The sequence below is a fragment of the Polypterus senegalus genome, chromosome 5, assembly GCF_016835505.1.
Source record: "Polypterus senegalus isolate Bchr_013 chromosome 5, ASM1683550v1, whole genome shotgun sequence".
In the NCBI taxonomy this organism is placed as follows: domain Eukaryota; kingdom Metazoa; phylum Chordata; class Cladistia; order Polypteriformes; family Polypteridae; genus Polypterus; species Polypterus senegalus.
This window is the reverse complement of record NC_053158.1, coordinates 84,100,913-84,128,260: the sequence shown is the minus strand read 5'-3', so window position 1 is coordinate 84,128,260 and position 27,348 is coordinate 84,100,913. Positions and strand designations below refer to the sequence as shown.

Below are 27,348 nucleotides of genomic sequence, written 5' to 3'. Positions count from 1 at the left end.
GACTGACTGACGCTGTATATCCTATGATATATTTATAAAGTGTATTTATTAATTATTATCCATTAATTTCCACAGTTCCACACTGAATATGTTATACTTTTAATTATGTTTAATTTTGCATTTTTTTCAATAAGTCTAAAATTTATTTAGAAAAAGGCTATGGTGTGAGGAAAAGTATGATTTGTCTGCTTACAAGAATCCACAATTGCTTGCTTGCAATACTTGTTTAAATGCAAATATTACATTTTTAATTTATTAATTTATTTTGCTTTTAGAATGTAAAAAGTTTCAAGCAAATGTACTAAAAATATAAGTACGGAAATGACTCTTGTCTTATAGTTATATTCTATAAACAATTCTCACATTGTTGTCAGATCTTATTTATGGACAAATAAAACTGACTGCTGTTCAGTTGCACAGAATTTTACAGAGCAATGAAAAAAGTATAAAAAAGAATACTGGAATATTTTCTGGAATAGGTTTAAGATGCAATTATATAAAACTGAGGTTAAAGAAAATGTATTTAATCACTTCACCATTTTTAATTTGAAAAAACTGTAACAATAAATCTGTTTCTTTCAGATATTTGTCTTTGCTAGCACAGCATGGCATTCACAAACATACAGTAGATTAAACCTCCATATTCATTTTCAATAAAGCCAACAATCACAGAACTAATGATTTGCTCACAACATTACCATAGCATGAAATGAAAAGCAATCCACTCTCTCAAAAGTTCATTTTTAACCAACTGATTCGTAGAAGTTATGGGTCAAAGAAAATCTACAATTATGTAATGTAAATAATACTGAAGAAAAAAATTTAAATATAATTGATACAATAGTATTAAAGCACTCATCAATGTACATTTTTAACCCATAAAATCACCCATTCCTGATGCCAGCTCACCGGCCAACACGGGAGACGCTATAAGACTTAATGCTCTACAGAGCATGTGTGACTATGTGCAACCAAGGATAACTACAAATCAGGGTGAGCCATCAATGAAAAGCAGCAAAAATATCCATTTAAAGCAGGGGTGTCCAACTCCAGTCCTGGTGGGCCTCAGTGACTGCAGGTTTTCATTCTAACCATCTTCTTAATTAGTGAGCCGTTTTTTGCTGCTGATTAACTTGCTTTGCCTTTGTTTTTAATTGACGTGACTCAGACCCCTTAGTTGTTTCTTTTTCCTTAATGAGCAGCCAAACAATAATGAAACAACAAAACAGCCACCACATGACCATCTCACCTAAAAAAATAAAGAAAGATGAAGGTCTCGGTCATATTGGTCTGCTCAGGTCACCAAAACATCTTGACGGTGATCTTATAAATAAACAGAAAATCAACAGTCTGCTGTGGCAGAACGAGAGCAGCAACACGTCCTGATATTCAATAACAGCTTTAATTAACAGCAAGAATTGGCTGAAATTGGTTGGAGTTTGACGTTCAAATTTAACCGATTATCTGTTGGCTCGTTTCATGTCTCATTTCTGTTTAATGAAGAAACGAATCAATTCAGAGGACTGAATCCTTAAAAACAGGGCTATGAAAATTAAGGGAAAAGGAGTTAATTAGCAGTGAAAACTGTTCACTGATTAGCAAAAGGGTTGGAATGAAAACCTGCAGCCACTGCAACCCACCAGGGGTCTCATGCAAAATGCTGTGCATAGAATTCGCACGATAACATGACGTAAGCACAAAAGTGGAAATGTACTTACGCACCAAAAAATCCAGATGCATAAATCTGTGTGTTCGCCAACTTCCACGTTCTTCTGCTACATAAATCTTGGTCAGCGTAAAAAGTAATGCAAGTGCATGCGCCTGCTGTCCCGCCCCGTCTCCTCCTGGAATTATGCCTCTTTGAATATATATACCTGCATTTTTATCACTCTTTAATTTAATATTGTTCTTTATGTATGCTGCCGCTGGAGTATGTGAATTTCCCCTTGGGATTAATAAAGTATCTATCTATCTATCTATATGCAAATAGATAAGGCGTCATATGAAAGCTTATTAGGGTACAGAGAAAAAGAAAGGCACACAGTGGGGAAAAAGCACGACACGTCAACTTTAATCTCAAAATTTCCACTTTAATCACGTAGTTTATTTTGTCATTAATGTAGAACATCATAAAGTTCATTTTAAAATCATTTAATCTACTAGTATTTCAAATCCCATCGTAACAAAAGTAGCATGTTAAATGCTTTGTTTTGTATTTGATCTTCTATGTGTGTCAATCACTACATGCTTCTGGGCTTTCGCTTCCTCCGACAGGACACAGAATCCATTACATTTGTAATATTACGGCTCTCTGAATAATTAAAATACTGAGAAGTATATGTGATATCATGTTCATGATGATAGGAGTTAAAGCATGTTATTAAACATGGGAACACGTTGGTGCAGTGATTGTTCATATCTCACGCAAGGTGCTTGCTGTGCCATGCGTGACCTTCAATGAAATACTTTATTACAGAAGTACTGTCTCTTTCAAATGTACTAACCCCCAATTCCTGTCCTTGCTTTTCTTTGTCCAAATACCCAATCACCAAACAATCAGCTCTGTAATAGATGTTAAGCCATCTGTAAGCTTAGAACGGCGATTCTTCAAAACTTTTAAGGAACATTGAAATATCTTCGTAATGTTTAATTATTCTATCCATCTATCCTTCCAGTGTCATGCCAGCCACAGCAAGAATACAGTGCAAGGCAGGAACAATCCGTGAACGAAGTTCCAGCTCCTGGCTAGCGCTGCAGCACCATGTAGTTAAAGTTAAAGTTTTATCTGTATAATATAATAAACATATTTTGCTGCATTTCATCTTAAAAATGATATTATCATCATATGTAAATACGTGCTTTATAAAGTTGTCAGGTTGTGCAATATTATAACTGTATCGCAAGTTTACAGTGAGGTGATTGTACTTATAAGTACAGACAGTTGTACAAGGAGCACTTGATGGACTGATGTAGTGCGTTTAGAGTTCTTTTGATGCAAATGTTTCTGAACTGCGAGGTCAGTACAGGAAAGACTCTGAAGTGTTTGTCGGATGAGAGCAGTTCAAATAGTGAATGGCTGAGGCAGCATGTGCTTGATGATGTATACCGATAATTATTTTTTTGATCAGCTACTGTACAGTTGTGATTCACACTCAGATACAGTGATATAAATAATATGGTAAAAGATGATCCAATGTGGCAACCCCTAACGCGAGCAGCTGACAGAAGAAGAAGGTGCAATGAGAGTAACAACGCTAAAGCAGTTATGGTATTTGGAACAATTTGACCATTCTATGGACCATTATATTGTTACAGGTTAATTACAATCAGATGCATTAAACTAATAAGCAAAATGTTGTTAATTTCAGTGTATTTATAAAGCCGTGTCAGGGATGTGGATCTGAAAAAGAAAGATAAACCACACAGGAACAGTAGCACTGCTTTGACGCTGGGTGCTGCCAGTCTGCAAAACAGAGTGGAGAACTTGCGTACAATAGGGTATGAGCTACTGTGGAAATGTGCGTGGCGTTACGCCAAGTTTAGGTTTTATGCACCGCGATTTGAAACTGGAAACGTTCTTACGCAACATTTCTGTGCGTATGCACCATTTATACCTGAGGCCCCAGGTTCTGAGTTGGACACCCCTGATTTAATGTGTAGTACAACAAGTATGTTGAGAGAATCAAACAATGTAAGCAAATGAGGCTAAATGTGTTTTAAACAAAAATACAAAAGGAAAAAGTAAATTGCTGAAGAGAACCAAATGTGTGTTATACTAGGTTAATACACATATGGTTAATAAGTGAAGACTTTAACTGAGCATCAGAGAATCTAGTTTTATGTTTTTTCTCAATGTATATTTTGATCTAATTGCTACTCATTTTTATTAACATCATTTTTTTTAACATTGATTTAAACAAATTGAGTTCAAAAACAAATAAGAGGACAGAATGTTGTACAGATTCAAGTTTGTTTAGTTTAGATAAAGAAACTCAAATTCCTCACAATTTGTATTTTTCTGGAGATTCTAAAAAGCGTAGGATATTTCTTAGTCAGCTCAGCTAAGTTTTTGATCTCCAACCTCAAATTTACGCTACTGGAAGAGCTAAGGTAGCTATAGATTATTTCCCTCCTGAACAATAAAGCTCTTGAATGGGCATCATTTCATTATAATTCTAACAAACCCAGCTATTATTCATTAGAGGTTTCTATCAAGGAGTTTAGGAAGTTATTTGATTTTTCAGTTACATCCGAGATGGCTTTCATTTGTTTACTAGAATTTAAGCAAGGGAATAAAAATGGTGTTTATGTAATCACCTTCCAGACAATTACAGCAGATGTGAGGTAAGAAGAGAATATACAGTACTAGTTTGCTTATTTAGGAAAGGATTCTCTTCTGAGACTGGTAGGCCATAATGTGTGCACATTTTTGAGATGTTATTAAAATGACTATGAAATAACAAACTCTATGCAAATTTCAAAAGCAATCTGTAAATTTATTTAAATTAAATTTAAATTGAATTTCAAGTTTAGGTTTAAGCTTGGATTGATCTAATGTGGCAGCTTTTCTTAACTGGAAGACCTCAGAATGGATTAAACAAGTTCAAAGACTCAGAAGGTTCACTAATTTACTGACATTTCATTAAAAAACTGAGATCTATACAGCTAGTTCTTTCTAGAAAATACAATACAAAATTCAAATACACTCAGAAGGTTCAATAATCATTTCAACTTAATAAAGCAGCTGTTTACTGCAGTAATCTAGCTCTAAATCTACAGTTAGCTGTAGAAGATGATTCATCAGATATCGTATTTTATGCTACAATTAAGCTGATCAAAGTGCTTTAAACATCACATTAAACTCACTGCCTTCCAAGAAAAAAATCTTAGGTGTAGATATGGAACAGGAAGAAAATACAACAATTTATTTCAGTTTTGGGGTGATGGGTAATAAAATACCAATTAAATGATCCAATTCCCTCCTTACTAATCTACATTGTATTTAATGGGTGAATGTCCTTTGGCATCCAGAACTTTACAGAACTATATGCATCCTTTAATCAATTAGACCTTAAATATAAATTTCCACCAACACATTATTTTTTAAGTACAAGTTAGAAATTTTGTCAAAAGGGACTTGACTACCTTCCTTCATTTTTCATTGATATATTTTAACTAATAATAAGGACACTAGAAGCAGCATTTCCAAACTTTATGAACTGATTTGTCAGTGTCCAAAATGTTTTCAAATTAGCAATGAAAATTAATCATTTATAATACATACTCATTATTAGTTTGTAAGGACTGGTGCAGTTCATCCTAAAATTATACATCACACACAGGTTTTAACATCAAAATTATTAAAAGTCTGTTAGGGAGAAGATCCTAACCACAAACTATGTCATCAACTACGAGCCATATTTTGTTGCTGTCCTACACAAAGACCATATTGGGAGAACAAATCACTATTCTGCCAAATGTTGTTGGATTCTCATATCTTTTAAGTTGTTCATTCCTTGAGTAAAGGATGGGACAAGATTATGCAGAGATAAATCTATTATGGTGTACACAGCTCACACAATGACTTAGTTTGCAAAACTTCCTAACCTCTATAACTTATTTGAAAAATATTTTCTGTACAATACACATAGAGGACACCCTCGTAGCTCTGTTAATGTAACTGTTACCACTCTGAAATGAGAAGGGGCACTGTCGCCACTGTGAAAGAAAAATTAACTGCTTGCAAGCTACTAAGGGTTAATAGCTGAGAAAGCCATTTTGCTATAATGGCAGGTTATTCATACAGGTGTCTGTCATAAGATAGGGTGCAGTAAACTGATCAAAGACAATTTCCAGTTTCTTAGGAATGCTTCTATTTCACACAGGAAAGATGACATTTCCTTCTTTAGGGTTTATCTGATCAGTGAAAAAATAAGAACAGAAGGCCCATTAGCCTAATAAAGCAAAATGCTTAAGTAAACGATATTATGTTTATTTTTAAGAAATAAGGGGAAAGGGGAGGAAGAAGAAATTATTACAATCCAATAGAAAAAAAATGTAACTGCTCTTCTGCCTTGCAACGTAGAATCCATGTACTCATCTGTGACTGAATAAAAATGTAATTGATTGAACTTGTCCTGTCTTCCTCGGGAGAGTTTTTTTACTTCCACACCTCCAATCTTGTCTTTCCATCCACAACTCCAAAAGACCTCAGCCAGATGATGCCTGACAAAGCTCCTGCAGACCCTCCAAGTCCTGCCCCTTTTGATCTTCCTTTAGATATATGGGCACCGTGACTTTTTGTAGCCAGGGCCAAGTTAGCAATAGCACGATAGCCTCTCAAACAGCTTCAGCTTTAGTCCTTTGTTAATGTCAGTAGCCGATACTTCTATTTGGAACCAGTTATTTTCTTTTGGTGGCATTTAATGAAGGGATTCTGTGTTGATACCTCAAATTTTGAACTTGTGTCTGGCTATTTTATTGACATGTCATTTTATCTAAAAGCAAAAAAAAAAAATTCTATTAATAACAGTGCAAAGTTTCTTTACGATTTGCTTAGATTTTCTTACTGTTGGTCTGAAGCAAGCCTTCTGGTCCTCTCCCTCTTTTCTGGTTTTTGTTTGATTTTTTTTTATTATGTTGGCTGGGATTGGCTCCAGCACACCCCCATGACCCTGTAGTTCGGATATAGCGGGTTGGATAATGAATGGATATCAGAGAAACTTAAAAAGCTTTCGCTAACACAGTGTCATGATACACTGTCTTCGGTCAGTGTCCGCTAGTAGTTCATAGCCAGACAGCACTCAAGGTACCCCAAAACCCAGATAAAGTACAAAGTCTCATGAAATCAAAGTCACCAATGTTTATTGCAAGAAAAATCATAAACCATTATTTGCGGGTGAGATAAGGACAAAAATCCATAAAAAAAAAATTAGGAATGGATAAACAATCCATGAAAATAAAATGTAACAATCAAGCAAAACAAAATAGTCGCATTCAGCAAACAGGACGAATTCAATAAATTACTGAAAACATTCATGCATAGTAATTTTAGGCAAGGGCTCATAAAATGCACATAGCCTGAAGCTGCCAAAAAAGAAGAAATGGTAGAAAGAAAAAGTTTGAATAGCTGGTCCAATGGCTCTGTAGCAGCCAAAACCTATCTCTCCCCAAGTGCTGAGGCTCTCCCCGAAATCTAGGAGACTCACTGGATTAAAAAAGGTTGAAAAAATACCTTTAAGACAACCTACAGCATGGGAAAAAAAAGAACCTTAGCAATACACACAATAGCAACACCTATCCTCAACTCTCACCTCCCTACTAATGGCACTGATGCCTTTTAAGTATTTCCTACCCACTCACCTAAACGCAATGAGCTTCTACCATTCAGATAGAGGGGGGAGAGGGTCCACCCCCTTATTCTCACTTTACTCCTACACATACACTATCTTACCTACATCTCACACATCCCCGGGATTACATCTAAACTCTTAAACAACAACAAGACATAAAATACTGTATATGAACAAGTGGAGTAAAACTACTTCCATCTCCGCACTGTTACTGCTTTCTCCCTTTCCCATTTCATTCCTCCTGACTGTTGCAAAATCAGCTGCTTGCTGGCTTTTACTGTAGCAGCATAAAGGGAGTACATAGCCACACACACGTAGAATAAAAACTCCCTGTCAACTGTCCACTAACACAGCTAGTCCACTTAAAAAGAGGACTCTGTCAAGCCTGTAAGTGAAGGTATTATGTAAAATCAAAAATCTGACATTTACGATAATGACGCGCTAACAAGTGTCTTATGGGGATTCATTTAACTTTATGAATCTTTCAGCTCTGCACCTGTGAATTCTTTACTGTGTTATATTTGGCTAAATAGCAGCTACTGCTGGTTCTTCCTGCTCCCCGGACCGACAAAAGACCCGGTGACGGTTCTACTATCATCACACACAGTTCTTCAAATTTGTTATGGTGGGGTTTTGAGTTTCCATGCCAAATGTTTTTCCTCAACCCACAGCAGTCCTGAATATCCTTTAAGGTGTTATCTATTTTTTTGGTAGTATCCAAAACTACCTTCAAACACATCTTTTTTAGCCTCTCTCTGATTCTCATCCCCTTTGCCTCCACCCATCTTTGTGTACCTCTACTCTGTTTGCACTTAAACTTAACTTTCCTACTATCCAAGATGATTATAATTTTTCACACAAAAATGTTAATTTGAATAATATATACACTCAATTGAAAGAGACCATACTTTTTATACTTTGTCAGTGTTCATAACAATCTAAACATTTCCCACATTAATCTGCATTGCTTCTAAATTTGCATCTCTTCTTGCAGAAGAGAAGGTGTAGAAGAAGGTTGAGAATTTCTTGAAATTACATTTTTAAAAATAGCCCCTTAAAATGGAGACCACATTAGTATGCTCTATGATAAACATGCCCACCCAGGGTTTGGTCCAGCATTGTACCCAATGCTGTCATGCTAAGTTCTGATCCCAATTATCTGTCTTGATTGCTACAGGTCTGTGATTACCGTACCTTATTAAGTTACCAGTCAGTGATTATTTCTTTATTTCCTCAAATGCCTTATTTGGTTGTTTTGTTGACAGACAGTGGAAATGTTTTAAAACTGAAGTTACGTAGGGAGCAAATAAAAACTGAAAATTTCCAATGAATGATTTCTGGGTGATTTAGAACTTTTTAATGTACTCCCTTACATGAATGAGGAAGAATTAACAAGTTATACACCTCACATCTGAACTTGTGATAAATGTTTCACACTTCCCCCAGACACTTTGCTGCTCCCATTCACTCTCCTACAACGCGTTCTAACAAGGAATTGATTAAGCAAATGACTACACTCTGTCATAGACTTTACAAGGAAAACTAACATTTCCACACCCTTCGTTTAACATCTCCACACCTTTCATTTACTGTAGATTTTCAAACATATAATTAATAGTACAGTGGTTATAGTAAATGTGACTATCTGTTCTATGGACTCTAATAAGGACAACATTGTAAATCAATAAAAACAAGCATAATTTTCCCATGTTAACAATTCTTAAGCATGCTTAATAAAAACATTTTTAAACCATCTTTCTTTAATGCACTTGTTATCATGGCATTGTCTTTTAACAGAAATATGCACTTTGCAGAAAACATTTTAAAAATCTGGTATAAACAAACCTACAGTGAAACTGTGAATCTCTACATACAGTTATTAGAAGTTTGAATACTTTTGTCAGTCATCATCAGTCAGTCAGTCATTCTCCAACCTGCTATATCCTAACACAGGGTCACAGGGGGTCTGCTGGAGCCAATCCCAGCCAGCACAGGGAGCAAGGCAGGAACAAACCCCATGCAGGGCACACACATACACACACACCAAGCACACAATAGGGACAATTTAGGATTGCTATTGCACCTAATCTGCATGTCTTTGGACTGTGGGAGGAAACCGGAGCAATCGGAGGAAACCCACGAACACACGAGGAGAACATGGAATACTTTTGTATTAACAAAAAATAGAGTGATCACATGCTAATAAGCAAAACAGTTTAACACATTGAACACTAGCACAATTTGTAATTCTCTTGATGGTCAAAAGGAAAACGGCAGTAATGAGGAGTGATTGGTAAGAACTTTTCATAAAGGTAGATTTGAGATCTGGTTGAGTCAGATTTGTGAGATCCAGAAAACTAAGAAAAACTGATACACTATTGTTATGGCCTCAATTTAACAATATCTTGTTAATTAACATACTTCCATCACTAAAGACTTTAAATATGTATTTAATGTTTGTTGTTAGCTTAAACATAGGTGTTTTGCAGTTTTGTTTTTTTTTTTAATTCACCTAATTTGGCATTTAGTTTGGATATACAGTATTGATGCAGTATTATTAAGCATCTGTGTTTTCTGAACTCCTATTTGCCCTCTAAGGATAAAAGTAGTTAAGATATAATATAGATATAATGATGTCACTTCCCCTGACTGACTGCCAAGTTTCCCTATCTATTTCTTCTTGTTCAGGATTAAAGTCTATAAACTTTGAACCACAACCTTTGCTTTTGGCAGCCAACTTCAAGAATATGGGCAGCTGCCCCCAAACCTCTTTCTGTGTTCGTTTAAATCCTTTCACAATATATAAAATGGAATGTCTGTCTGTCTGTCTGCATCTCTGTCCACTTTTCACAAAAGAACTACTTAACGGATTAAGATTAGTTTTTTTTCTATAATTTGCTTGAACATTCTGTTTGATTTTGTGATTTCTCTCATCGCGCTAAGTATCATAGTTCGGTTGTGGCACTGATTTATTCGTGCAAATTCAGGAGTAGGGAGCCAGGCGGAGCCAACCTCACTCACATGCCTGCCTCTGTTCAAGTCACTCTATCTCTCGCCACGTGTTGCCTCTGCTTAGCTAGCGATACCTGTTGGTTCAGCAGACATTATCATCTAGAGATTGTTAAAGAGTAATGTTTGACAGTTTTGAGAGAGACTTCTCAGCTACATGTGTTTTAGAGGACAGCTGCTCATTGGCAGAGATATCATGGCCATGTGGCAGACATGGTGAATTGCTTGTTGGAAAGGTAACTGGCAGAGCCCTCACTTTTTCATATGTCCTGTACTAATCATTGTAGCAGCAACAATGTCATTACATGCGCCAGGTGATTGTGGCTACCTGTTCATATGCTGATGCCCTATGCTTCCTTCTGTCTCAGGGTGCAGAGGAAAGGCACTGTAATGCCGCTTATTATCTTATGTTCTTAGTTGCAGTGCGCAACCAGACACTCTGGAATGCAGGTGGCGGGTCTCCATGCATCAAATGTGAGGGTGCTCTAGTAGTCAATGCAGCATTAAGATTGGATACCATGTATGTATGAGGATGATTAACATGCTGAATATATGGATGTTTCTGGGTGACGTTTGAGGCGTGTTCATATTTTCAAGGTGAGTGCAATTTAAAAACGGGAAATTGCATAGAAATGTGCATAAGGCTTTATAAATCAGATTTTTTTTGGCATAAACATTTTCCTGTTGGGCAGCACGGTGGCACAGTGGCAGCGCTGCTACTTCGCAGTAAGGAGACCTGGGCTCACTTCCTGGGTTCTCCCTGCTTGGAGTTCTCGTGTCTGCATGGGTTTCCTCTGGGTGTTCTGGTTTCCTGTCACGGTCCAAAGACATGCAGGTAAGGCGCATTTGTGATCCTAAATTGTCCTTAGTGTGTGCTTGGTGTGTGGGTGTGTGTGTCCTGCTGTGGGCTGACGCCCTGCCCGGGGATTTGTTCCTGCCTTGCGCCCTGTGTTAGGATTACTGAGTTAAAATGCAATGAGAAGTCAAGCAAAATAACACCTTTTATTGGCTAACTAAAAAGATTACAATAGGCAAGTTTTTGAGGCAGCTCAGGCCCCTTCATCAGGCAAGATAGGTTAAAATGTAAAACATCTAACCTGGTTTAAAATCATATATTTTCTAACTCTGAATCAACCAGTATCTTAAATATATAGCTACAAAATGCACTGTCTAGTGAAACTGTATGTACCTTAAAGCAACATATTTTTACAGATGGTACATTTGGAAGATGAACCTTACAAAAGATGGTCTGATGTCCTAAAGGTTCATTGATCTTAATTTGCTTTGTCTCTCTTCATTGTAAAAACAGCTGCTATATCCTCAAATCTTTTTTTTATTCAAAATATATTATTTCAATAGTAGCAAACATTTTTTCCAGAAACTGTTATATTCTCTTTTTTATTTTATGCATGTAAACACTATCAGATATCCTGCATATCTCTTTCTTTTTCCAGCATCACCAACCCAAGTAAACTAAGTTAACTAACCCTACCTGTCTTTCTCCCATGAAATGGTGGATTAATTTGAGTGTTGTAGAGAAACAAGTTTTTATCAGACAAAGTGTCTGGAATGTTAAAATTTGTTTTCAATTTTAGTACCAAAAGGAATAAAATATATTCGGGTCTTTTTTGTGTTGCACCAATACTGTAGTTGTCTCCTGTTTAGTTAGTGATGTTTCCAGGCTGGGAAAATGAATTGTAGTTTGAAAAAAAATCTAAAATCATATGTTTGAATCTGGATATTTGTGTCTATATAATGAATGCTATTTTTGTATTATGCATTTTTACAGGTAGAGGTGTACTATATAAAAATAAAAGGAAATTAATTGCTTTGTAATCACTAACAAGTAACATCAATTTCAAATTTAAGACTTGCATTCTGAACAGGAAGAGACTGATGCTGAAATAAAGAAGTTTATTGCTCACATTACAAAGGATGAGTATTAGACAGCTCATACGGAGCTAATGTGTTTACTAATGTGTCAAGGGTTTCTTAAAACTGGTTATGATTCTTTAATCTTTTGTCCCTTATGTTGTATTTTTGAGGATTTCCGAGAGAACAATAAAGAAAAGCTATCACAAAAGAAAATTGTGTGGACAGCGGTGTGCATGAAGACTTATATGGAAGGTAAATAGTTATGCGGTAAAGTCATTCTCAAGTTCAGTTTTAAGTCATATACAATAGGAGCAACACAAGACAGTGTGGAATAGGATCGTATTCACTAATGTTTTAATAATAATAATAAAAACATAGATAACCAATAAAGAATATATAAAAATGCTACTAGTTCTGCTGATGCTTCACATAAAATGCCTAGATGATAATTAAAGGATAAGCACTTTTGGCTACAGGTATTAACATATTTTGTTTTGTCTTATATACACACTTAGAACTTTAACACGTTTCAACTGTGGAGTGCTTTGGTCATTACTTAAGTACAGTTTTTCATGCTGCTGAAGAATATTGAATAACATTCAGGTAACTCAATAAAAAGCTTCTTGCTGCTATAATGTGCTAACTACTATAGGACACCAAAGGATACAGCAATTCTAACCTGACTGTTTATTTACCCATGATTGGGTTTTCTTTCATCACCATGTGAAATTATAATTTTTACAAAACATTTCATTGTTATTCCCATCATGGCAGCAGCCTCTGCTGTGTGTAAAGACTGCATTCCTTAGGCATGCTGTTTATGATATTCCCACATTTAAATATTAATGGACAGTAAACAATATTACAGAACGGTATAACGGTATATGAGGACCCTTTTTCCTAATATACGAAGGAGACTTGCTGTGATAACATAAGAAAAGTACTGCTCTGAGAGTAACCTTGCAGTATTCATTTAAGTTAATAATGTCTGCCTACAATCTCTGTTCAGCCTCTAGCAGTTTTAGTCTTCACACTGTTTATTCTATTATAATAATGGTTTTAAACATGTATTTAGCTTCTAGAAAGCAGTAGTATTTACACTCTTAGTATTTTCTCAATCCCAGCAGAATACTGTTAAATATATTGTAATATTTTGTAAATAGCTGAAAATTAATGAGAAAGCCTTTTTATATAATAGCTTAAAATGAAATACAGAAAAGCTTTCAGCTATGAGATATTTAAGTAAATTAAAAACAAAAGTATATTAACTGATAAAACATCAAAAATGTAGACAATACAAAGCTCCAGATTAACACCAAGCTGTTACTTTTTTATAAGCAAAAAATTAATATGATTTCAATGCCAAGGCAATTGCAAAATAGTGTAAATATACTACTTGTGCTTTGATGTATTTTTTACTGTAATATAAACGTCTATTTTAATTAGAGAATGGAATAATGCAGTCAAAATCACATTAGTGGCAGTCAAATGTCTTGATATTATCACTCACATTTTTATTCACTTCACCTAGGTCTGGCTTCACAGGCCAGGACTCACCGCCATAGGGAGCCTAGGCCTAAAAGCAAATAGCTGGCCTCTGGCTTGCACAGGCCCCAAAATGGTGCTAAGGCTTTTAAACAGTTAAAATCTCCAAATATCCCGAAACAGAGAAGAAGAACCCATTAAAAGTCTCTGGTTCAGGACAAACCAATCAAAGTTTCTTAAAAAAATCAAGATTTATTCAAAAATAAGACACTAAAAGCAAACCAGGTTAAAAGGAGCAAAAAGAGGTTTTACTTAAAAGGCTTAAACCTAAAAGAAAACAAATCCAATAAATCATAACCAAAAACAGTATCTAATGAAAGCAGGGGTCTAAAGCAGGGTATTCATTCAGAGCAAGAATTCAAAAATTCACATGAGGAATCCACAAAATGGCAAAGCTGCACGGTTACTGCTGCCCCCGTTTAAATACTAGCATAGGTGCCATATAAAGGAGAAGGGGCAGATAAAAAAACACTAACAGGAAAATACAACAATAGTCAAACCTGACTGAAACATAAGAAAAGGATGGACCTACAATTGGAATTTAACCTTACTACAAAAGAAATACCTGTAGAACATCTTATATTTTGGTTATATCACATATCATTATGAATAAGGAGAAAGCAAAAATAACATTTTATTTTCTCTATGTGTTCTGCAGTAATATGAGCTAGTTTGAATGTAGAACCAGACACCATCTCCAGAATATATCAAAAAACTTCAAAGTACTTACCGTTTAATGATCTGAGGGAAAAACAGCCATTCCTAAAATATATCCTAGTATATTTTGCACTAAGCATGTAATAATTGAATTAGATATTTTTGTATTGTGTATTGTTCTACTCTACTCAAAAATATACCCAGGGCAAGATCCAACATGTGAGAAATGTCATCAAGTGCTTGTATCATTAAGACATTGTTTTGGGAATGTCCTACACTAAAAGACTTTTCCATATCTCTGCTATTGCTATGAATTTTAAATCACTCCTAACTCCTTAATAGCAATATTTGGAGTAACGCCAGTTGGTACAAAAGTGTGCTAAGAAAAAAATATCCTCTACCACATGTGGAAGAATACTTTTAGGCTAACATAGCATTCATTTTAATGTAATGGCATAAAGAGTTCATAAATGTCAAAAACCTATTCAGGCATATCAGGAAACCAGATAATGATCAAGTGAACAACAGAGACAAAGATGTAATATGCAAAATGTACTAAAAGATGACTAAGAGATGACTAATAAGTCAGCATATGTCTTGTGAACAATAAGATTGGACAGTGGTTATATACACAGAAATTTCCAGGGTGATGGCTCAACCCAAAAATAATAAGAAAACCAGAATATAATATAATAAAATTTTATTTTATATAAACCATTTGGGTGTAAACCAACCAGAGTAAATGTATGCATTGATCGACACTTTATGTAAATTCAATTGCTAATAAAATACACCTACACCTTTAATATTTGACAAAGGTGGCAAAAGCAATGGGAGGAAGAAAGTAAGGGACGACGATATTACAGAGTTAAGAGGAAAGTGGGAGAAAATGAGATGTACAGGGAGAAAGAGAAGTTATGAACGACTGATATCAAGACTCAGAAGTGGACACACTGGTCTAAACAGTTCACTTTATATAATAGGGAAATATCATAACAACTTATGTGAATACTATGGAAAAATTGAAACAAAACATGCAATATTACGATATTGGAGGTATGACAAGGATAATATTAGTAGAAAACCTCAGGGAACAGAAAAATATTCTTATTTTCTAAAATATTTTGCAGAAGAAGCTAAAGGAATGTGTTCTATTGGTGTATATTACAATTTTTAAAAGATACCAAGTTGAGTGAGAGGATATAGTAATGAGAACATGCTGATCCACACTCCATACCAGGTGGTGGTGGTAATGCAGTAAACTGTTGTTTGCCAACCACAAGTAAAACAAGAAGAAGAAGAATATTTAACCATTCTGATCATGCCGTAGAAGAATACCCCCTGTTCAATCATTAACTGAAGAGTAATAAATGAAGCAATGAATGACTTTTCTCCTGCCTGATTACTTACAAAAAGGTTTTATCAGATTTGTCTTGTTAGAGGATAAGTTTCTTTCTTTAATTAAGATGTCAATTTCTACCACACACACTACTCGTTTTGCTCAACTGGAAAAAAAATCCCAATCCACCTTCTTCAACTCAGTAGGAAGTTAATGTTTTATATATATTATCTTAAATTTGAAAAAATCCAATTCTCTTTATGAGTATCTCTTTAATTTTTTTAAGAATTTGGCATGAACTCATTACTACGGTTCTAAAGTAAGCATCAAGGCATGTGCTGTGTTGAACCTCTCCTTAACCTTTTTTTTTTTTTGCTGCTTTATCCTACACTAACATCCAACAGTTTCAAATCATTCAGAACATTTTTAAGATTTTCACAGGAACTGTTACTTTATTATTAACGTACCACTCAATTGATTTAAAAATATAACCATGACCTTCCTAATGCTGCAAATTGCAATTGTTGTTTGAAATGACAATTGATACTTTATTATTGAAATACGACTGCAAAGTCCCCTTTTCAGCAGCCATTACTCCACTGTCCAAGTGGTAAACTTTCATAGTGCATCCTTAACTAATGATGTCTAAATCCTTGTAATTGTGTTAGCATAGCTGAAACCTGTTATTCTATTCAGTATGTCAAGTAAGTCCTCAAGATGCAAGATACTGACGTTCCTAAAGTTCAGAAACTGCTTTTTGAGGTTAATCCATGTGGCTGACTATCAAGAACATGAAAATTTAATACAAAGGTGTCCACTTGTGTCTTTGGTGGTGACAACTAATTTGTGAAACCAGGCCAGAGATTCATGGATTGTGTTTTGAACATATTATTTTCCTTGCTATGCTCTTTTCGTTGTATTGGGTTGTTTTATTAGGTTCTGGTCTTTAAATAAAAGAGTGAAATATGAAATTTTATATGCATAAAATTAAGATTAGCATTTATTTATTTTGGTGATTTATACATTTAAAGGAATACAGTAGTTCATCCTTTTTAATCCCAATGTCTTTCAACTGTTGCTTGTGCAAAAACACATACTTTATTAAAATCAAGCTGTCTCCCCACTCCTTACTGAAACCCTTTCAATGAGAAATTATGATTGCATACATTATAAATACAGTACACTCTGCTCCTTCCTGTGGCTATAATAATCTTTGCAAATACAGCATTGGCATGCTGTGAGCATGGAAAAAAGATGTGATAAACATTTGCTGGCAAAAGTGGGTATAATTTTTTTTAACTGTTGACATTTAAAAAAGATTTCTATGTAATGTAATGCCACCTTTTGATATGCTGCCAATAGCACGGCAGAATAATTGCATTTTAGTTCATATTGTATCACTTTAAAAATGAACCTTTTGAGGGAAAAAATAAGATTTTTAAAATTGAATTAACAATGTGTAATTAATGTGATTATATGAATAAATAGATTTATCAATGGCTCAAGTGTTCTACAGTACAGTGACTTCACATGTCAGGATGAGAACGTACATTTTTAAAGTAAATATACTTAGGTGGATGCATATGTAGATAATGGTAACAAGGAAAATGCAAAAATAATAGGTCTATGGGGCACTTTTCCTCATTTGTGTCAAATAGAGGAGTAAGATATGCTCTTTCCGTACTCTCACTCATCATGTGTATCTTCTTTTATGTAGATCGTTCCTGGTTAACGCTGATGTGATACATTTGTCTTCTTATGCTTTGAGAATGAGTAAAACATGCTCTTGCTCCACTGTTGCCCAATCTTATTCACCATTTGTTCCTTCTCTAGTGTAGATCTTGCGTGGTTTAGCAGTCATTTTTTATGTGTTGGAAGCTTTTACTATGCTGTATTTTCATACAGTAAAACTGTAAAAGGAAAATCTACTATTAACCCTGGAGCTGAGTCAGAAGCTATATTATACTTACTACAAGGTCGTGTAGCTTTCTGCTTCTGCCATTAACTACAGCCACAAGTCCAGCACCTGTTTAACAGATAACAGAGAAGGAAATCTATTAAGCTATGTCATCAATTCTCCCATCAGCAGCTAAAATAATTAGTCATGTTCATGGCAATACAAAAATGAGTAGGCCTTATAGTAATAGCTGGAAGACTCGAACATAAATGAAATACTGTGAATTGCAATATGCTATAAGACATGGTTTTTAGCCTTAATGGTAAGATCAAACCTGCCACTACTGAAGATAGAGTGACTCCTAAGAAGTAGTTGAAAGTGAACCATGTTTAATTCACCAATTCAGAATTAAAAATGTGAAGGCAAATAATGAATTTGGATCTAGTTATGAAGAGAATGCAAAAGTGTTCAAGGGGCATCTTCAGAAAACCTTTGAAGAAAAGAGCTATGTTGTGGTGTGTTAAAAATTCTCTAGAATAATTCCCAGTGGAACATACAATTCAGAAGCAAAAAAGACTTAAAAGCTGTCAATGATTTTGTCCATCTGCTCTTTTACTACATTGAGGCTAAGACTAGAATTAAACCTGGCTTACTATAAAATACTACTAACTCATGTCACCTGAAAGGAAATATACAAGAATCTGCTTCCTGTGTATTGTTGAAAGTCTGGCAAGAAGGCTTGGTTGATAGTGGCCATATTTCTGGAATGGTTCCATAACTGGTAAAAAGTTTAGAGGATGAGGAAGCTGTTGAATTACAGGAAAAGGAAGACCGAATCATATTTACAGAGGATTTTCAAACAGCAAACATATGATGTACCTGACATCAGATATTGATCCCTCTGTGGATTGCATCCTGCCTGAAAACTGTATGTAGGATTACCACTATTTTGAACTGATATAAAACAGTTTTTCAAGAACCTTACCATGTTTCAGAATAGCTGTCATGAATTGAGAGTATCAATGTAAAATAATATGAGGCCACCAAGAGAAGCTCAAAAGAACATAAAAGAGGCACACTGCATTTGCCAAAAAGATAATCCTAAGTAAATAAAGTCCCAATACAAAATCCAAAAATATGCATTCTTTTACACAGTGGAAGAAAAAGAAAAGAAAAATAAAAAATCTAAGACAGAAAACAAAACTTCTTCCAAATCGTTTAACACTAGAATTACCAGAGTCTGCGAAAAAACTCGTAATTCCGTCCCACCTTAAATTGCTTCTTAAATCCCTTCACACCTCTCCGCCAGCGTCCTTTGTCTTCTAAATGTGCTGATAAAGAGAAGCTAGGAGTAGCCGGCTATTCCATCCCCCCATCAATTTAGAACGTGCACGAACTTCTCTCAGCTCATGCCTTGATTGAGTATCTGGGAGTGAAGTGGAGTTTTAGAGTGGAAATAATAGATCGTTATTTGGAACACCCGCATTTCATGTCTGTTACGTTTCTACAGTAATCTGTGTAAACACATTGTTAAAACAGAAACGTTTTTATATTCTAGTAGTAGATGACAAAATGTAGGCATAAACTATATAATGTATGAAGCCTGAAGTCCAAATAGCAAAGAAACATTTTCACAAGAATAACACAACAATTGCGCTTTTATTCAAAAATATAACTGCAGAAACAAAAAGCCGCCTTAACATGCGACATTGACAGCCTTTCATTGTAACTGCCTCCGTGGTTCAATAGAATCAGTTCCCACTTGGGAATCAAAAGGTCACGAGTTCGATCCTGTGCCCCTTCGGCTTGAGAAGTAAACTGCTCTTAGTCTTACTATCTTAGAATAAAAGCATACATTTGATTTCAGTCTGTAACAGCCGGTGCAATTTATGATCCTTGTAAAGGTTAGCTTTTTTTTTTTAAATTCAATTTTCATTCTCTCAGTCGCGTTCAGAATCAATCCATACAACCCCATCTGACACGGCTGTTTTCACTAAAGACGCACTATAGCTCTGCAGTGTACCACGATGCATACTAACGCCCCCCCCAACCGGGTTCTGACACACAAACGCTGGCGAAGCTGCCTTCTTCGTATCTCACCATCACTTGCTTTTCTTTTTATTTTTCTGATGATTGCATATAGCGCCAAAGTTACTGCTCTTTACCATTCTCTCCTCTGCATGTCCTGGAGTACAAAAGAAACAGCATACAGCAACATGCGGGAACTGGCAGGAACACTCAATAAAACTGAATAAAAAGAAAATCAAGTGACGTTGAGATACGAAGAAGGAAGCTTCGCCAGCGTTTGTGTGTCAGAACCCTTTAAGGGTGGGGGGGGGGTGCGTTAGTATGCATCGTGGTACACTGCAGAGATATAGCGTGTTTGTATTCTGTTTCTTTTGTACTCCAGGGCATGCAGAGGAGAGAATGGTAAAGAGCAGTAACTTCTGTGCAATATGCAATCATCAGACACTCCCCATCTGCCCGTTGTTTTGTTATACTTTTACACCAACTTATGTTCCTGTCTTTGAGCATGCTCAAAAAATACACGTGTAATGCCACGAAAAGTGCACGCAGACACTTCATTTTGCAAACAAAGCAAGTATACTTTTATTCAAGACTACCTGTATAACCGAAGAAAAAAGAAAGCAAGTTACAGTAGGCGATTGATACGACAGCTTGCATGGTGCAATGCTAAGAAGTGCTGATTTTCATTCCGTGCTATATAAAATCATCACATTCAAATAGTAACAGTTCCCACACACCCAAGGACCGTCCTTCCTACATTTACAACATGTGTACTTGTTGCAGTGCACACAACTCTCTGTGCTATGGTTCCTATTACACTGAATGAGCACCTGACACTGTACTTTCTTCCCTGGGGGAAGGTCCCACATCAGAGAATTTCCAGTTCCTGCATAAATTCACACCCGATCTGACGCTGTTCATTTTCAAATAATATTGCATTAGTGCGATTATATTTTCACATATATTGTCTCTTTCTTTCAGGTGTGTAATGGAAACCACAGCATAGAGAGAAGTGTGTACATTGCTTCTTACAGGAAAAGGCGATGGAAAAAGTGCACTTGAATAAAAGTGCACTTTTGTTATACTTTTACACCAATATATGTTCCTGTGTTTGAACGACACGGGCAGATTGGGAGTGTCTGATGATTGCATATAGCACCGAAGTTACTGCTCTTTACCATTCTTTCCTCTGCATGTCCTGGAGTACAAAAGAAACAGCATACAGCAACATACGGGGACTGGCAGGAACACTCAATAAAACTGAATAAAAAGAAAAGCAAGTGACGGTGAGATACGAAGAAGGCAGCTTCGCCAGCGTTTGTGTGTCAGAACCCGGTTGGGTGAGGGGGGTGCGTTAGTATGCATCGTGGTACAACGCAGAGCTATAGCGCGTCTTTAGTGAAAACGGCCGTGTCAGATGGGGTTGTATGGATTGATTCTGATCGCGACTGAGAGAATGAAAAGTGAATTACAAAAAAAAGCGAACCTTTACAAGGATCATAAATTGCACCGGCTGTTACAGACTGAAATCAAATGTATACTTTTATTCTAAAATAGTAAGACTAAGAGCAGTTTACTTCTCAAAACGAAGTGGTGCAGGATCGAACTCGCAACTTTTTGATTTTAAGGCGAGAACTGATTCCATTGCACCACAGAGGCAGCTACAATAAATGGCTGTCAATGTCGCATGTTAAGGCGGCTTTTTGTTTCTGCAGTTATATTTTTGAATAAAAGCGCAATTGTTGTGTTTTTATTTAAACCTTTTCTGAAAATGTTTCTTTGCTATTTGGACTTCAGGCTTCATACATTATATAGTTTATGCCTACATTTTGTCATCTACTACTAGAATATAAAAAATGTTTCTGTTTTAACAATGTGTTGACACAGATTACTGTAGAAACGGAACAGACATGAAATGCGTGTGTTCCAAATAACGATCTATTATTTCCACTCTAAAACTCCACTTCACTCCCAGATACTCAATCAAGGCATGAGCTGAGAGAAGTTCGTGCACGTTCTAAATTGGTGGGGGGATGGAATAGCCGGCTGCTCCTAGCTTCTCTTTATCAGCACATTTAGAAGACAAAGGGCGCTGGCGGAGAGGTGTGAAGGGATTTAAGAAGCGATTTAAGGTGGGACGGAATTACTAGTTGTTTCGTAGGCTCTGGTAATTCTAGTGTTAATGAATGATGCACGGCTCATAGGCCTATCTGGCCTACTTTTATAGCCAGAGCCCAAGAGTGGTGATGTCAGGGTAGCCCAAACTCTTGAGGAAACCATCACAAAGAACACGGAACATAGTTCATTTAAAGAGACAGAACACAATTTTAAAAAACTGAAAATTCATATAAATAAAGCACATATTCAAGAACAACAAAGACATCACTACATTACATAGATACTGTAGATAGATAGATAGATAGATAGATAGATAGATACTTTATTAATCCCAAGGGGAAATTCACAAACTCCAGCAGCAGCATACTGATAAAAAACAATATTAAATTAAAGAGTGATAAAAATGCAGGTATAACAGACAATAACTTTGTATAATGTTAACGTTTACCCCTACGGGTGGAATTGAAGAGTCACATAGTGTTGGGGAGGAACGATCTCCTCAGTCTTTCAGTGGAGGAGGACAGTGACACCAGTCTGTTGCTGAAGCTGCTCCTCTGTCTGGTGATGATACTATTTAGTGGATGCAGTGGATTCTCCATGATTGACAGGAGCCTGCTCAGCGCCCGTTGCTCTGCTACAGATGTCAAACATCATTAACAGATAAAGTATCAAACTTGTGCACTGATTGTGCGTTTCCTGCAAATACAGGTACAGTATGTTGCATTTGAAGCCACTAATGCCTTGATATATACATTGTCCCGGATGCATGTCAGTGGGTCACCTTCCAGGCTCAGTTGAGGTATGCAGTATCAACCCAAAGAGAGTGGAGGTGCTGTTGGTAACTATGTGAACTGTTTCTGCTGCCACAGCTCTGAGAAAATGCCCATGGAGAGCAAGTGACTGTGCCCCTTCCAGGCCAGAGTGAGATGTCTCACTTTCAGTCGAGTTAACCTAAAAAACAGAGCTCTACAAAAAGCAACAACATTATTAGAGAGAGGTCATCATGTATCAGTTTTATCTTCTATTAAAAGAATTCAACAGGACAACCTAGTTGGTGTCCCTACATTTTGTCCTTGTACCTTGAAGCTGGGTTTCACTACTGTTCGATCACAACTTACTTTACAAATTGCTGGGTGAATGTAAAACCAAGTTGGACTTTAGAAGCAGTGTGAAAGAGTGTACATGTCATTTTCCATTACTTGCATTGTCCAGTCACATTATATCTATTGTGAATAGAAGATTCACCTCTCCCCCCACATTCATTGGTCAAGGATCCTAAATGCTCCATATTAGCTTCTTTCTTTTTTGCAAATGTGGGGATTTGTTCAATTTCATTTAGTAGTGTTGTTTTATTAATGTTATAACTTTAGCAAGTTATAAGAATTTTTTTAATATTGTTCTGCTTATACTGCTCTTAGCCACATTCAGCACCAAAAGTATCAGAATATACAGTACATAAAACTGCCAAGAGAATTTACAATGTTTGTAAATTTTGGTAACATCTTTCTCTCATATTTCTATTTTCTCTACATCTTCTAATGATGTGATTTTTATTTCTGACCATGCATTACTTACTGTGGAAATTAGAATATCAGGAAATATTTTATTTAAGTTGCAGTTGGCAGCTTAACCCATCATTATTAGCAGATGAAGATTTTATTAAATTTATCTCCAAACACATATTGATAATTTTTGTTGAAGTTAATGCACATATCACCAGAGATACCTGCCAGAAACTCTCTACGAAACACTTAAAGCATATCAGAAAGGACAAATAATCTCCTACATCTGATGCAAAAATAAATTGCAAACCAGAAAGGTAACAGAATTAATCAGCCTTATCCCCAAAATTGATGATGAATATATAAGATTATCAACCTCTGGGCTCTATGAAGAGCAAATGGCTTTCCAAATAGAATTCAGCTTAATGAAAATAAGTGAAACGTTGAAACTATTACTTATGTCACATCATTCCTATTATGAAGAAATGATCATTAACACTAGTAGTTCAGGTAAAACATAAAAAACAGTCTGGAACTATGCATTGCAGAAATGTATAATGCAGTGTGGACCAAAATGACTGTAAGAAATAATTCGTATATGTATGGAATACAGCTCTTGGAATCACAAATTAAAAAAACAGGGTAGACCTTTAATGCTCCTTGAGGTCCTGAGTGCTGTTTAATCTCTATAATATTGAAAGCTGCAGGTCCAGATACATATTCAGCAGAATTATATTAAATGTTACCTGTTAAATTAGGGCTGTTATTGCTAGAAATATTAATGTAAGCTATAAAAGAAGTGCTTCTACCTAAAACATTATGCTAGAAAAATAAAAACCTTTTAGAATGTGGATTCCTCAAGCCAATTTTTGTTTTGAAAAATAAAGTTAATATTCTGACTAAAATTATTATCTATGTGAAGTGCTACCTTTAAATATCCCACAAGGTTTCAATAAATTTGTTAACGATCATTACTATTAAATCGTCGATGTATGCACAAAATAATATATATCCCAGCAGGGACAGAGCTTCCAGAGTTCTTCCTATCTTTTTAAGCAGGAAAAGCCTTTGATAGAGTTGAATAGAATGACTTATACCATGCATTGCATAACTTGACTTTCGATACCATGTATGTTTGTAGATTAAACTACTATAACCATCCCATAATCTATGGTTTGATTATAGAAACACACAGCAGTGTCCACTGTCAACCTTTTTATTTATAGTCAAACCATTCACCATCTACTTGTGTAAGCAACCAGATTCTGAAAATTGTAAGGCAAGGGCCTGTGCTTTCCACAAAAGACTCACTGTCATCACTTCCGAATGTATTCATTAGAGAAGGTCCATAACATCTTGTGGTAGTGGCTTAATTTTAATAGGACTATATTATTTCCTATGGACAACCTCAGCTTAAATGTGATTTGTTTGATTTAACTGTCTCATAACCATTCACATCCATACAAACAAATAATAATTACATAGAAATTTAGTGACCTATTGAAAATCAATTTTGGTGATTTGATGGAAAGTGTTAAATAAAATCTTAGGTAATTGGTGGTCTTTAACTTGCATTATCTGGTAAAATTAACATTGTTAAATTGAATATCTTCCCACATTTTTATTTTTTAAGTAAATTACAGTATATGTTATCCAATTATTGCTAAAAAAATTCACTTGGAACATAATGACATTACAGGGAAAAAAAATCTACAGCAGTGGAGGGGTGCATTGTGCAACCTAAATTCCAACACTGCTGTTGGGTGGCAAATATACATATTAGATTATGGGAAGAAAAAGTGAAAAATATTGAATTTACGTTGGCCTAATTAGACATGCGAAGAAACCCTGTCTTAATCCTTCTATATATACTTTGCTGTGTGTGCCAGTTACTATTAATTACCACTAACTGTGCATAAGTTAGTGGTTCAACAGTCACTAGTGCAGTAGATACTTTAAAGCTGAGTTGGTCCTGTTGGAATCAGTATGGGGGGATCAGTCTGATGTTATCTTTCTTATGTGCACTTGGTAAAGTTCAAGAGCTATAATTGTATTTGAAATCTCTCTGTTCTGTCAATTTTTGCTTTGCTATGGTGTTGCCATAATGAGTCATGTTATAAATGAAACACAGAAACTATTGTATAATGAGAGAGAAAGAGTAGCTTAACAATAGAATGAAGAGCATTTGTGGGGTTGATTAAACAGCAAGTAGAAGAATGTGAGATCTTGGAAGTGTTAAATACCAGACGGAACTTTATTCTGGTCAAAATGGCAGACTGTCACTAGGTGAGAGCATGAAAAAAGACAAATCAAACCAAACTAAAGTTGAAATGTTCCTACGTTAACCCACCATGCAAACTATTTTAGATAGCTGTAAATATTTTTCAATCATAGTCCCACTTTAGTTGTGTGGATATTATTAGTAGTTTATTGTATTTGTATTTATTGTGTGTTCTTACCTGTGGCCAAATTGTTTATAATCACTATGTCCATTGCAGATCTTCTGACATACAGTAGAGGTCACATGGCAGCTTGTGCCATCATGTTCTGCCAATAGGAGCACACAGTTCCTAGGGATTCATGTATTTGTTTGTAAACATACATTTTTTTCTCAAGAATTTTTTGCATTAGGAGTTAAGGAAAGGACATTAGATTAGGCACTGAATATTTTTGGCTTTGAATTTTATAGGTTTGATCCTTGGTTTTTCCTCGTCTGTTCAATAGTTATACTTTGTCTGTCTCTTTGTAACGGTTTTCATATCACATTTATTTTTATTACCTTTATGGCTGTTCATTTACTTATAGCCATAACAACATAAGAGCAAATAAAGTGTAAAAATTAAATCTATAAGAAAAAAGTGGCATGAGGGAATGGTTAATTAGGGCATGCTAGGTGTCACAAAATGTACTGTTTTGATTGATGGCAGGTTTGGAATAAAAAAGATTTGTCAGTGTAACTTGAACTTTGTCTGCTGTTAACAAAAAGAAGTAAATGTTTTACTGTAATATAAGAGAAAAGATGTATGTACTTTCATTCAAAGTAATCTTTTCCAAGCAAAATCCTTATATTGTAATCGATGTGTTTAAAATGCCAAAATAACAGTTGTATGACTTTGTATAGTTTTCAGTTTGATTTTCCAAATTGTAAAAATTAACTTTTAGCCTGTCTTTATGTGCTAGTTGATTTCTTGTTGCTACTGAAACATTTCCACATGAAGATTTGAAATAATTGCTTAACCAGAAATGGCTGGTTAAGGCTGTGTGTTTATTATAATTAAAACAGCCAGGCATTACTTTTTCCACTAAGAGCAGCTGGTACTTTATCAACAGCTGTGTTTTACAGTTGGCTGAAGGATTGTTTGATAAATCAGACAACATGTGCATATGAAAAGTAGGACTAGGACTTGTACGCATTTAGCTATGAGTAATTCTACGTGCTTTATGTAATTTTGTGCAATATGTAAAAAATAATGAATTACCACAAATAAATAAATCACTTAAATGTCACAATATGGTTTGTTTATATCTTTAAAATGAAGACTTAAAATAAGTTTGTTATGAATGCTAATTATTGTTTATTTATATAGTTGTTACATTAGTATATTGCTCCTTATGTCCTTATGAAAGATATGTTTTTATAGGTAAAATGTTTTGTAGTAGTCTTAAATTCTAGAAATGTGCACATTTAGAGCTTAATAAAAACAGTCACATTTGGTTTTAAAAATATAAAATTGATAATTGAATTCAATAAATTGTTAAAAATACAACAGCATTTTAAAGCATAAATTGCAAGATGGTACAAATAGCCAGAAGATACAGCATTATGATTATCAACATCTAATCTCTATGAACCCATTTGTTACACAGCAGGAATTCTAGTATATATTAGTATTTTGGATTTGCAGGCCCACGGTGACTGGGTGTTTGAATGAGTGTGCTCCATTGCTGATTCTATTTTCTATACTTAGTTACTTACAGTCTTCTAATTTGTTAATTAGCAATTTGTAAATCAACTATGCTTAAGTA

At 35.3% G+C, this 27,348-nt stretch overlaps 1 long non-coding RNA gene across 1 annotated transcript in view; it reads left to right on the top strand.

Moving 5' to 3' along the window:
• The first annotated feature begins 12,433 nt into the window (after positions 1–12,433).
• Positions 12,434–27,348, top strand: part of LOC120530411 — a 32,547-nt gene continuing 17,632 nt past the window's right edge. Inside the window, exon 1 of the long non-coding RNA XR_005633959.1 lies at positions 12,434–12,488. This is a non-coding gene — a long non-coding RNA (uncharacterized LOC120530411). The remainder of the gene's footprint in view (positions 12,489–27,348) is intronic.